The sequence below is a fragment of the Pinus tabuliformis genome, chromosome 4_2 (assembly GCF_031772625.1).
Source record: "Pinus tabuliformis cultivar Carrire ecotype Pingquan chromosome 4_2, CPIR1, whole genome shotgun sequence".
NCBI classification, from domain to species: Eukaryota; Viridiplantae; Streptophyta; class Pinopsida; order Pinales; family Pinaceae; genus Pinus; species Pinus tabuliformis.
Genome location: NC_142304.1, coordinates 73,931,450 through 73,945,871, shown reverse-complemented (window position 1 = coordinate 73,945,871; position 14,422 = coordinate 73,931,450). Strand labels below are relative to the sequence as shown.

Sequence of the window (14,422 nt, the reverse complement as noted above, 5' to 3'; positions counted from 1 at the left end):
AAAAACAACTCGCCAACAAAAGGTTGACGCCATTCAAAACCGACCACAACCAAGTGGGTAGCCTGTAGGATTTGACCCCGAGTGGGAACCGAAACAGTGGGGACAAATTGCCAATGGCCCAACTTTGAAACCTCCACCCATGTTTTTATAAAAAAACCCAAACTTCTCATTCGACTGGGGGAAGAGGTAGAACGAGCAGAGGCGGAGCCACGCGGCGAAACTAGGAGTGGGCACAATTTTAGAGACAAAGAATATTCCATGGGAATATTCTTTGGAATATGTCACAAAATATTCCATACAGAATCAGTGAGGAATCTAAAAAATTCCCTAGAGGGTAAAATTTCACAATGTCATATTCATGCCAAGTTTACACTCAAATGAACCAGAATTTCTCTAAGAGTCTGATGTCGTGATCGATTTTATGATCTGAGCAACATATCTTCAGTCAACTTGCAGAGATGAATCTTTGTGGAATCATAAGGAATCTTTAGATTCCCTTGGAGCCAAAATTTTCACAGTGATAGAATCATGCCAACTTTATACTCAAATGAACTAGAATTTCACCAGGAGTCTGATGGCGTGATTGGTTTTCTGATCTGAGCAGTGGATCTTTAGTCAAATTGCAAAGAGGGATCTTTGTGGAATCATGAAGAATCTAAAAGATTCCATAAGGGCCAAATTTTGACAGTTACAGAATCAAGCCGACTTTACTCAAATTACTTAGTTTTTCGCAGGATGCGCAATGGTGAAATCATATTTGTCATATAAGCAGTGAAATTCTAGTCAACCAGCAAGAATGAATCTTTGGGGAATCATTGAAATTCTCGAGGGTCCAGATTTTGACAATGTCAAAAAGGGGTTGAATTTATAGTCATTTGACACGATTTCACACCACGAATTCAATGACGCAGTTCATTTATTCAAAACATCTGTGCTTTTTCAGGCCATCCCAAGAAGTGGAGGTATATGATGTAGCGATGCCATGTCTTTCTTTTGGTTTTCTGAGATGATGATTTTGATGTTGAGATCATTGTTTACCATTTTGTTGGAGGTTTAAACTTGTATGCCACTTCATGTGAGAATTTGATGTCTTTTCATGCTAAAGGAGGGCCCATATGAGTGAGAGTTCCTATAGGAGAACGTCTCATGGAGAGATATGTCATTCTAGTTGAGAGAGTTTATCTTTGTAATGAGAAAGAATACACCATGTACTCATCATCATCTTGCAACAATTAATGAAGCAACCTCCCCACTTTTGGCATTGGGCCCGGAGACGTAACCCACACTGGTTGAACTCCGTTATCAACTTGTGTGTGTTCTTTGATTTGATGGTTGTCGTTATGTTTCCTCTTCTTTAAAGTGTGCACATGTAGTTTTTCATACGTTTTCACATGCAATTCTGCTAACATCATAGAAATAAAAGATCTTGGTTAATTCTGGTAGTTGAAAGAATCTGGATCAACAATACATTTTCTCCAATCAACTTTTTCAATGCCCTCCAACATCAAAGTCCAAACAATGGAGCTGCACATGAAATCAAAGAAATTGAGAGGTGCCTCTCCATGAAATTTTTTTAAGCAACAAGTTGGTTGCATTATCCGTAACATTCTTAACAATTGACTCTAATAACTCACAAACATCTTTGCACTCTTAGCTTGGTTTGAAGCATGAATGGATTTGAGGAATATCGTGCACTTAGGACAAGAAACAATGAAATTTATTAAGGTTATATTCATTGTATTTGTCCACTTATCCCACGTGATACTAGAACCAATAGTTACCCATGTGCCATGACACTTTGCGAAAATTTGGGTGACATCCTTGTCCTAGCCAACAAATCATCCCATATATTTTTAATTAGATGCTTTGAACCCCAGTCTACCAATGGTAACTCCATTAATCATAGAATGCCAATAAAGGCTTCTAACTCAATTCAAAGGTATCTCATAATAATACCAAAAATTGGTCATTGTTTTACTTACTTGAACATGTTCCTTTCAACTCATGTTTACTACGGAATTAATGTCCTTCCTATTAAGTTGAATGGGAATAGGGGGCATAAAGTTAGTGCTATTGCTATGTATGAAAGATTAACTTGTAGTTGTGGCAAGATGGGTATTTCCGTAGAGATGACACATTGATGTCCACAATTTCAATTGTTAATTTCTATTTTGATTTGCCTCATTATAGGCTTTTAAGGTCAAGCTTCCTTGGTGTTTAATGTTTGTAATAGCCTTTGGGAAAATTGTTGCATCATGATTATAGATTCAAGCAAGGTGCTTAAAACAAGTCCCCCCACAATAATTCCTTGCCACAAAAAATGCATTTAAGTTCCCCCGTACCACTTAACACCATCTTGTGATAATTTTAGGTTAAGTCATGGTCTCTCGAAATTGCGACTTTTATTAAATTTGGGTTTTTGAAAAAGAAACTTGAAAAACCCTTATATTGCTCAAAATCGAGAGATAATACCTCTAAAACCACTTCTCCACGATCAAACTTGAGTGGGAGTTGTGGGTGCACCAAGAACTCTAGAAAGACATGCCAAAACAACTTGAAAATGGATGAAATTGCATTCTCGAATATTAAAAACGTGTGTTGGACTACTAGATGAATTGTCTTCGACTTGATCAATACCTTGGAGGTTTTAATATTAAAATCTACTTTGTTTGCCCTCTACATTCGAAACCCTTGCTTGATCATTAGAGGAGAGCAAGTAAAAAACAACAAAAAAGTGTCTAAATGATTGTTTTTCACGTTTTTAGGTTTCTATGGTCACTTGGCATTTTGCGAATCAAACTCATTGAGTGCTAAACAACCACAACTACTTGTCATTTTGACTTGATGACGATGAATCAAACCTAGGTTCAAGTTGAAACTGTTCAAGAAGAGAGCTAAGATGCATTTTACCCACTTATTTGGGTCAAACCCAATATTTTTAAAAACTGATTGAGATCATTGCAATGTAAATTAGCCTCAAGAAGACTCCAGTGCTCTGGCTCCAACCTCTCTATTTGAAATAATTATGAAGAAGATTGCATGTTCATGATGATGTCATGAGCCTTGTCACATTTTCATGATGGAAAATAGTTTGCACAAAATGTGCATCAAACTTTCATGGAATCAACTTGCAAGAGCAAAATACAAATAGAATGAGTAGATACAAGAGTTGTGGCTTTCATTTCGAAACGACAACATTAATATCTATGATGTTAGTGGTAATCACAAGTATATTTAAAAGTTGTAATGCAATCTTCTTATGAAATAATGTGTTAGGTGTGTGTTATATTCTTTTCACAACTAGCCCCTGTTGAGGGGTTTGCAGGGGGCGGCGTGGGTTTGCAAGGGTCGGTAGCGCGTGCCCCCCCCCCCGCCCCGCATGGGGTCCAGGGAAGCGCAACAAGGAATTTATTTTTTATGCAGAAAATAATAGTTGGGCAGACCCAAGGGTGGGGGGCAACCCCAAGGATGGTGGGTGGACCTACCCATGGTTTTGTGCTTGAGTTTTGCACATGATGGTTTTCTATCCATGGTATTTTGTAGATCCGATCAAGGGAACTGCGGCTATGTTCTAATCAAGGGTTAATGGATTGGGGTTTATGAATGTTTCGGCATGTACATATGTATTGTAACATTGAAAAGAACATAATGAAAAATCAATCTAGTAGTCCCGGTTTTGGGATCCAGGGAAAATCTCTGTGTATATTTGTTTTATGTTTTTGCCATTTTATATTTTTCTGTTTTAAGGCCTACATATTTTATATTTTTCGTTTGTAGGTAATTTTTGTATAGGGTTAAAACTTGCATAATGCACCCAAGCTATAGCTTAATACACACACTAATATTTGCAATAAATTGATACAACATTAACCATCAAACATCTTAATTAGGCCAATATTCACTGCAAGAAAAGAATCCATCCTTGAATGTTACATCCCTCACAAAAATTCCTTGCCTGACAATCTTGGAGATGAACTCAATCGCTTTGTGACTGTCACTAAATACAAATAGGTTCTCACTGATCCTACTAGGGCTACCTGGTGCTATGTTAATAAGTCCAAGTGTAATGATGAATCTCCTCGTTGCCCATCCTAATCGGGATCAGCGATAATCACCAGAAGAATAAATCCATCCTTGCATCCATCACAATAAATTTTTAATTCACAATCTTGGAGATAAACCTTATAGCTCTAAGCAAATCACCTAATACACGTAGGTTCTTAATGATCCTAATAGGGTTAGTGGGTTCTGCGTTAATGAATCCAAACTAAATGGCCAATCCTATGGATATGACTGTTAGGCATGTGGTCCTTCACTTCCCCCTCGCGTGGCATCGTACTTCATCTTCCCAGCCAAGATGTCCAATGCTGCGTAAATTTCCCTACATTTTGGATGTGATCTATCTCCCACAAGGAATGTATGAACACTCTCATTTATATCCCTGACAACAATTTTTGCTTAACAATCAGAGATGAATTTAAGAGCACCATGACAATCACTGGCTAACAAATGGATTCACATCACTTAAAAAAGCTTCTTGCTTGACAATCTTGGAGATGAATTCAGTAGCACTGTGACAACCACCACATACACGTTTATTCTCAATGATCCTTCTAGGCTACTGGGTTCCATGTTAATAAAGTCCAAATGCAATGGCTAGTCTTCTAGCTGTGACTTCTAAGCATCTGTTCCTTCACTTCCTCCTCGTCTTGCGGTACAAAGAAATTGTTAGGTACATACCCAGCTTCCTTCATCTTCCCTGCCAAGATGTACAATGTGGCATAAATTTCCCTCGATTGAGGATGTGATCTGTCTCCCACAAGAAATGTATGAACACTCTTATTTACCTCAATTAGACTGTATCCTGGCGTCTTTTTCAAACCCCTGTCAATCATCAATGTTCTCACTTTTACCACATCATCCCAACGTCCAGCTGTAGCATACATGTTTGACAGCAATATGTAATATCCATCATTCTTAGGGTCTAAGTAAAAGAGGCGCTCTGCCACACGCTCTGCTAATTCAATATTACCATGAATTCTGCAGGCTCAAAGCAAGGCTCCCCATACACCAGCATCTGGTTCTAATGGCATCTTTTCAATAAGATACTCAGCCTCAGCTAGACATCCAGCACGGCCAAGGAGATCAACCATGCATGTATAATGCTTCATCGTAGGCAATATGCCATAATATTGAATCATGCAGTCAAAGTACTTCCAGCCTTCATGCACAAAGCCTGCATGGCTACACGCTGACAAAACACAGACAAAGGTGATCTCATTTGGCTGCATTCCTGCTTGTCGCATTTGTTTAAAAAGTTCACGGGCATCCTCACCATGTCCATGCATTCCATATGCAGAAATCATTGCATTCCACGAGACCACATCCCTTTCAGGGATTTTATCAAATAATTGTCTTGCAATTACAATGTTTCCACACTTGGCATACATATCTATCAGTGCAGTCCCAATAGAAACATCTAATTCGAATCCACTTCTAACAATATAATCATGGATCCATTTACCTTGCTCCAAAGCTGCTATAGCAGCACACGCGGGAAGCACACTCACCATAGTAACCAGGTTGGGTTTTACATCTGTCACTTGCATTTGATGAAAAAGTGTTAGAGCTTCGTTTGCTTGCCCATTCTGGACATAAACAGCAATCATGGAATTCCAGGAGATAACATCTCTTTCAGGCATCATATCAAACAACTGGCGAGCACTTTCTACACTCCCACATTTGGCATACATAACTATAAGAGAATTTGCAACAGATACGTGTATTTCAAATCCACTTCTAATTGTGTAAACATGGATCCATTTACCTAGAAGAAGATCACTCAGATCGGAACATGCTGAAAGCATGCTTAAAAAGGTGGGCAAGCTGGGTTTCACATCAGAAAGTTGCATACGATTGATTGCATTCCATGAAATCACATCTCTTTTAGACATTTTATCAAACACTTGTCGGGCACCCTCCATATTGCCACACTTTGCATACATACTAATAAGTGAATTACCCACAGAATCATCCGATTCAAGTCCAGTCCCAAGTATGTAGTCATGGATCCACTGCCCTTCTTGTTGAGCTCCTAAATCAGCACATGCTGACAGCACTCTAACGATACTGACTTGGTCCGGCTTTACACCTGCCAGTTGCATTTGATCGTAGAGATTCAATGCCTCTCTAGGATGCCCATTCTGCACATATGCTGTAATCATTGATGTCCATGAAACAATATCCCGTCTAGAAATTTTATCAAAGACCTGGCGTGCATCATCTATACTACCACATTTGGTATACATTGCTACAAGTGAATTCCCTACAGGGACATCCAACTCATAGCCGCTTTTAATTATAAAATCATGTACCTGCTGGCCTTCTTGCATACCCAGTAATTGGGCACATGCTACAACCACGTTTCCAACTGTGACTGAATTTGGTTGCACATCTGTCCACCGCATTTCACGAAACAATAACAACGCCTCGTTGGCATGTCCATTCTGAACATACCCGGCGATCATAGCAGTCCAAGAAACCACATCCCTTATATACATTTTATCAAACACTTGATGGGCATTCTATAAGAGAAGCTCCCACAAACAAATCTGATTGCAACCCATACTTCACTATTTGATAATGAATCCCCTTGGCCTCTTGTAGGGACAGAAGGCTGGCGCATGCCTTGAGCACAGTGGGAAAGGTGAAATTGTCCGGCTGTATATTGCTCTCCAGCATTTGAGAGCAAAGGCCAAGGACTTCCTTACCCAACCATTTCCTTGCATACTCTTTAATCATTAGATTCCATAAGAAAACATCCCTTTCGCATATTTTATCAAACACTTGGCGTGCATTATCCAGACTGCCAAATACCGCATACATGCTCACAAGCTTGCCTGCTAAAGAGATATTCGGCCCAAGTCCACTGATGAGTATGTGGGCATGAGCTTCTTTCAATTGCTTCATGCTAGTGCAGGATTGTAAGGTATCGGAAGGATTATAAGTGTTATTATTAACCCAATTGCTCCGGCCATGTTGATTGGCAACTCTGAGACTGTTAATTTCAATCATTGGCGTTTCCAAGTCTGGTTTTTGTACAATAGCAGTAGTAGAGGTGCTCCGGTGGAAGGGCACAGCCTCCACCAAAAATGGTATATGAAAATGAGTAAATTTAAACTTTTTAAATTTGTAATGGGATTGAGTTAACCAATAAAACATGGCTGCCATCGCCAAAATTGGATGTGTTATACTGTGAATTATGATGGATAACGTACAATAGCATACTGTAAACCGCATAAAGCTGGAATCCATCCATCGCCATTCCCACTTCGTCCAACTCTCTTTGGCATATACGTAACTCTTACAGTGGAGTATAGCACAGCAGGAAAAACTGAGACGAGCGGGAAAGTGTACAAATATTAAAGCTTGGTCCTTCGGAGGGGAAGGAGAACAGTTTTTATTATTAACATCACCGTACAAGTTGATTTTGGTGAGCTACTGAGTAGATACGTGATTTGAGTTTTCTACCTTTTAAATTTTTTAGTTTTATTAGGTTAAGTATTGAATATTGCATTTGATGTCCATATATAATTTATTAGTTTAACTTGGTTAAGGATGCATGCTTTGAGATTCAAACCGAAAAAATTGTTAATTTTATCTACAAAATACATAATAAGTAACAAGTGAACTTCAAGTCTAAATCTTCTTATCAATTTTCTTGGTTTCCCATATGAGAAAACAATTTCCTTGGTTGGAGGAGCTTTTTATCAAGATCACTAATATTGCATTGAACATGGGTTTTAAAATTTGTGGTAGATTTTATTATGGAAGATTGATGGTAAGTCAATCTATAAAAAATAGTTAATGATTTAGTGTAATAGCGAGTGGTTCTAGAATTCTATAGAATGGTCAAAGTATCACTATGTAACAAATTAGAAGAGGAGTTTAATAAAGAGATAGAACCTTCTTCCCATACCCAAGACACCTTGCCCTTCATTACCATCGGTACACGCCATCCGAGAGGACATCAAGCCCAGATGCAAGTACCCATTCATGATTAGACAATACCTAGAAACTACTTACCCAACAAAACAAGAGGGTCACGCTGGGAGGGGCGGGCCTAATCACAAGGCACACTATCCTACACATAATGATACTTAATCAAAGACATTTCTTCTACAAATAATTCCCTATTTGACATGGTCAAACTATCTATAAACCTTTAACTATTTAGAGTAGCCAGTAGATTCAAATTGGATCATTATAATATTTGCCATCTATTTCAATGCTTTCAGAATGGAAAAATTGGGGGAATTAGCTTGTAGGGTTACTTTTACTTGTAGATCCTAGTTTGGAGAATTGAGGTATAAAACTTGATGGACCCATTTTGAGGCATTAAATGATGGTTTATGGTTTCAAAACTTTCTCACTTTAGTTCAAGTCCCCGTGACGTTGTTCCGCACTCAGATACATTTCCAGCGGTGCAAGAAAGACGTCGAGTTGGGTTCATATGCAAAATTTATGCCTCTTGGAAGTTGACCTTCAAGTTTGACCGCGATGGTTCAAAAGGATGCCACATCAACCCTTATTACTCATGCAAAATGGACTAACTACGTGTGTACCATGGAGAACACTCTAGAATGTTTAAATTTGTAACTCTAGTTGAGAGTTAAAGGAGACAAACATGATCCCCAGTTAGCTATTTCGTGCCACTAGGAGTAGAGGTTCCAGTTCTATGGTTTTGTATCTAGTTCCGTAGTAGAGTAAAGTAATTGGAAGTGGGAGTTAAAGAGCATAACATAGGGGGTTAATGTTTTGTAGTAGCCTAATAGTTCATAGGTCTCACAAAATTCCATAGAGAATGCATTCTCCTTTCTACTTGCATTATTTTCATACCAAAGAAAAGAGAGCAAAGAAACCTCACCTTTTAGTGGGTTTTCTCCCATAAGGGTTTCTTGGAGAAAATATTTGTATTCATTGCGGATGGTGTGTGATTGTTTTTTTGGTTTCTATTTTCTCATTTTATCTATTTCATTTTTTCCTTTGGAAAAATCTGGGCAAATCAACCCCGAAGGGAATCTTTTAAAGCCCATCGACCAGACTAGCAGGGCCTAACCCCAAGGGCGTCGAGGAGAATTGACCCTGTGGCCTCCCGATCGACAAGGTACTTAACAACGGGGACTCGACACGCTGAGCTAATCCTTGGGGCTTCATTTTATCTATTTCATGTATAAGAAGAAAATTAGTAATCAACAAATCTGGAATCTAAGGGAATTTAAATTTATTTTATTAGATCTATTGTGATGAACTTTCCAGTGGAATATCCATGGTAGTTTATTTATCAATCATCATTATACAAGCATAGCTCTTCACATCCAGCGTCTTTTTTCTATCATCCAAAATGTGAACCCATGATATGCATCCAAAAGTTGTAAGACATTTGATTGAGGGTTTTCTCTTACTTCATTTCTCAACTAAAGTCACATCCCATTAGTCTAAATCAAATTCAACAAGTGGTTTGAATTAGATAGCTTCTACCTAGAACTAAATCAACAAACCTTTGGCCCAAACCAAACAAAGTGCCATTTCTACCCAAGTATGATTTGTGTGTAAGGTACAAAACTCTACCAAGAGATATCTTTATGTGACTAGTATCTTTCAAATCCTTTCCTACATATTCTCCTCCATTATCCAATCTTAAAACTTGCACATGTTGATTGAATTGATATTAAGCTAATGCCATAAATTCCCCGAACTTTTTAAAGACATGGCTTTGTTGTCAACTTTACAACAAACTTCTTTAGAAAAATAAATAATAAGTAAAAAACAAAAGGCCCTAAACAAATTTTATTATTTTTCATATAAAAAAAAAAAACAAAAACAATTTTTTTTAATAAAAGCTTTAGGTCAGAGGTTAGATATCTAAAAGTCTTTTTAAATAAAACTATGAAAATACCCGACCATCTGACCACTAGACTGTCCGACCTCTTGACTAGTAGGTTGGGCCGACTACAAAAGTCTTTGTAAATACTACACCCAATTGCCCGACCATCTGACTACCCGACTTAAAAGCAAAACGCGACTATTGCGTAGTCGGTGTCGGGATGAAATAAATCAACAATAAACAAAAACCCCCCGACCATCTAACTTCTTGATTGTACGACAATCCGAATAAAAAAATAAATTTTGATTTGCATGTAGTTTGCTTTTTGAAATAGATTTTGAAATTCTTTTGTTTCACGTTTAATTGATTTGTCTGTTAAATCAACAATAAATTTCTCAAATCCTTTCTCGGTTCACAAAAAGAAACAGTTGGATTTCTCTATGGAAAATTAATGAACAAATTAATTCACACCTTTCTCGGATTTCTGATCAAAATTCATAATTTCTTAGATTATTTCACCTACATGTAGTTTTCTTAAGCATGGTTCAAAGAAAAATTTGAATTGAGAAAATATGATATCAGTTACAGAAATTTTGTGTAAGAAGGATGATATTATACGTAATTCTTAATTCAATTTCAAATTTTAAATAAGAGAATTTGATACATGCTCTATTTTTTCTTCACAAGTCATAGAATGGGGAAAAAAGGAAAATATCTAGCATCAAAACAACAATGGAGCATATTAGGGTAAAAATTAAAGAAAGGGAGAATCCACAATCGGAGGAGGGAAGCTTCAATCCATTCCTCATCTCAGACTCAACTTACAAGACACAAAAAGCAGGTATGATGAGATGGGAGGAATTTTTTTATTTCTTTCAAGAAAAAGGATGGCTAAGCAACATAAGATCTTCCCAAACAAGGAACAATCAATTTGAAACAATGAGAGCAACAAAGTTACACAAAGTAGCAACTAGGGCTAGAATTTTTCCTTATTATGACACGGTTTCATGGATTTTCTCTCATGTTGATATTTCAACTAGACCAATATTAAACCATCACAAAACTTTCATAGCCTAATGGGAAATTGAAGTCCTATTGGCCATCTATAAGCTCAATCCCTCAAAAATCCATCTTAATGTTGATTTCCTTAAGAATTTTCAAAGCACTGTCTTCAAGAAATGTGGATAGAATTATGACATAGTGATTGAAGACTGGTTAAGGAAAGAAGATGAAGGTTTCAAGCTCAAAGCAAACAAAGATTATCCCATAACTATTTTTAAGAAACCCATAAGATTTCTTATCAAAATTAACCTGATTATATGGGGAACAAAATCTTGAGCACTCTAAATCAAATGGATTCCAATAATCCATAACATTTTAAATGAGGGGAAACATCTAAATTGGGTAGATATTTTGTCACAGAATATCGTCGACTCTTTAAAGTTGTCATTAGCATCTCCCCCTAGATAGAAACACATTTTCTATATGTCTTCCTATCTGATAGATGTTGTCATTGCCTCAGTTCCATTCCCACTCATGAAATGGAACTACCCATTTGATTAGCAACTACCCATCCAAAATTATGCTCCTATCCCGTGGAAGTCAAATTTTAAATTTCATTTTTATGATATTTTCCATTTTGTCTTGATTACTTTCTATGAAATCCTATTTGGAAAAACACCTCCCAGAATTAGTCAAAATCTGAAAGAAGGCTTAGAGTCCATTGGTCATTGGTTTGTGTACGAGTTATTTTCCTATATGAGAGTTTTTGGAAGTGAGGTTGGTCCTCACCTTTTACCCGTTATATCCCTGAAAGGATTTCCCTTAGAGAAGATGCAAATCAAGTTGTTTTAAATTGTGAAGCTAAAAATTCAAGTAAATTGCAGAAGAAAATTTAGCCTGGTTTTCCAATCAAGTTCGGTGACATAAATATCAGGGACAATGGACATGGATTTAAGGAAGTCGAAGAGCTTCAAGAAGTTTGGTTATATTCTCTACCTCATTATGACTATGATCCTAATAGGATTATTAGCAGTCATTATATAACAATCAGCTATATAAAAATATTCACTCATCACGAGCCTCCCTTTGATAAGATTTTCATAGATATTGATTAGTTCCAGTAGGATATTGAAATAGGAAAACTATTAGGCATTGAAACAAGCGACCAACTACAAAAGTTTAGAGAAAATTTGTTTAAAAATTTCTTAAAAGAAAAAGAAAAAGGTCTCTGTCTCAACATTTCTTTTGAAGAATTAAAAGCTTTTGAATTCTTTCAATTTAATTTCAACCAAATCAATTCAAATCCTTTTATTATCTCTCAAAAGGTACAAAAGGTTGAAAAAGTAGAAGATGTTGTTGTCACAAGTAAGGAAGCAGAGGTCACATCGATGGAAATTCTGAAAAAGAAGCAAGAAAGTGCGTAACAACAAAAACAATAGAAAAGGAAAGAACAACTGAACAAGAAATTAATATGATTAATTTCCCTGAGGAGATAGAGTAGAAGAAACCAAAAACTACAACATGCGAAGAAATGGAAGTGAATGAGAAGAAAGAGAAGAAAATATTTGGTGAAACCGCCACCAAGAAGAATCAGGAGACAATAGAATCTCATAAAAAGATAGATACTATTTCAACTACATCTCCTAAGGCCACAATAACACCCATTTCTACCAAGATTCCTTGACAATCATTTCTATTCAAACCAGTTTATGGGCTAGAGGCAATTCTAGATACAATTCCTTCTATGACAGAATATTATTTTAATTCTCAAACTAAATTAGTGGTAAGAAGAATAAAGAAAATAAAACATGATTCTTTAGAGGTTGTGTTTGAATTTAGCTAGCATGATCAAGGAGATGTGAAAGAAAAATCCCAAGAATCCTCTCAGGCCTTAGGAGATTTTGTTAATTACAACCAATATCATTTGAATGAGCTTGCAACCTTATATGATAATAGTCTGCAAAAAATTAATTTTTTAGAGAAAAAATTGGAGAAAAGTGAATTGTTTAATGAAGAAAATTGGCAGAAGTATTCTGCAACTCTAATTCAAGGATTCACTATAGAAAGGAAAATCTACATAAGCATTTTCAGAAAGAATTGAAAGTGGTAAATTCAAAACATGAACAACACATTCAGGAATTAAGAAAAATACATGAAGATCAAACCCACATTTGGAAGGAAGAAGTTGAAAGTAATTATGAGATTATGATCACAACTTTAAAAGAGAAAATTGAATCTCTTCAGAGTCAACTTAATCAGAACCAAGAAGAAACACAAATTCTGGGAGTTTTTAGAGAGCAAACTTTACAAATTTGTCTAATTTTAAGGAAAAATCAATCAAATGTCTATAGAAATATGGATAAAATCTCAAGATTTTATCAAGAAATGTTGAAAAAATGCAACAAGAAAAAAAATCCTAATTTAATTTGTCCTTGAATAAATTAGTAATTAAATTCTAATTCTAATTCTCATAGCAACTTGTAACAATTAACTAAGTTAAGTTGACTTAGTTGGCTCAGTAAATTTAAGTTGGGAGTCTATCTAGAGTCATGTCGAGTGATCCCTAAATTTTAGGGGCTCAAGTTGAGTTATTATTGAGTTGTAATTATTTAATTTAGTTTAACAGAGTTAAATTTAGTTAAACTAGTTCTAACTGATGGAGGAACTAGTGAGAGGTCACATGAATTAATTTGGATTTCATTCACATGCAGTGATCAATGAGACGATTGATAATTCACTCATAAATAACTCATCCATATGTTCTGAGAAAGACCCAGTTGAGATTGGAGTTTAGGGACAGTGTACTATAAGTTGTAAAATCATCTAAATTAAACAAGTGATGCATGCAATCAAAGGAAGGCCTATGGATGGATTGCACAGTTATGGATGAGGAGTTTCCCAACTAAATATGGGCTAATTCCATAGGAAACTTTGCAAGGAAATAGGACCTTGGCAGGCAATAGATTTGGCTAAGTATTAGCTTGAGCTGGTTTGTGAAGCATTGAGATAGATTTGTACTTGTGCATAGATTGTTCGGGTTGAAAAAGAATTGTATTTTCTTCTCAGATCTTCTTATTAATGCAATATATAAATAACAGGGGTTTTTAGCTATGGATTTCCCTAGAAAATTATTGTGTTGTGTTTGATTGAAATTCTTCCTTTTCTGCTTCATGATTTCATCGATCAATTTTTGTTTCCGTTGACGAGTAGAGTAGATTTAAGTCAATTGTTTTGGCATATTACAATCTGTAGTTTGAATCTACAAGAAAATTCTACAATAAATTACAGACTCAAATGAAAGGATTGATTCATTAATTGAAGAAGACAAATCTATCAAAAACAAATTTCTATCTATTCTTGACTAGGAAAAGGAATTTCAATCTAATGAGATTCCAAAAGTTTCAAATACAGATAAGAGATTAATGTTTGCATCCTCGATCCATAGGGAAGATGAAGCCAAAGAAATCAGAACATGGATACAAACAACACAAGGACAATGTCTGACAATATGGGAGAAAGGGACAAACTTCATAG

General features: G+C 36.2%; 1 pseudogene; it reads right to left on the bottom strand.

The window, feature by feature from the left end:
• Nucleotides 1–4,494: 4,494 nt before the first annotated feature.
• LOC149168291 (pentatricopeptide repeat-containing protein At4g19191, mitochondrial pseudogene) lies at nt 4,495–7,487 on the bottom strand (annotated as a pseudogene).
• Between the last annotated feature and the right edge of the window lie 6,935 nt (nt 7,488–14,422).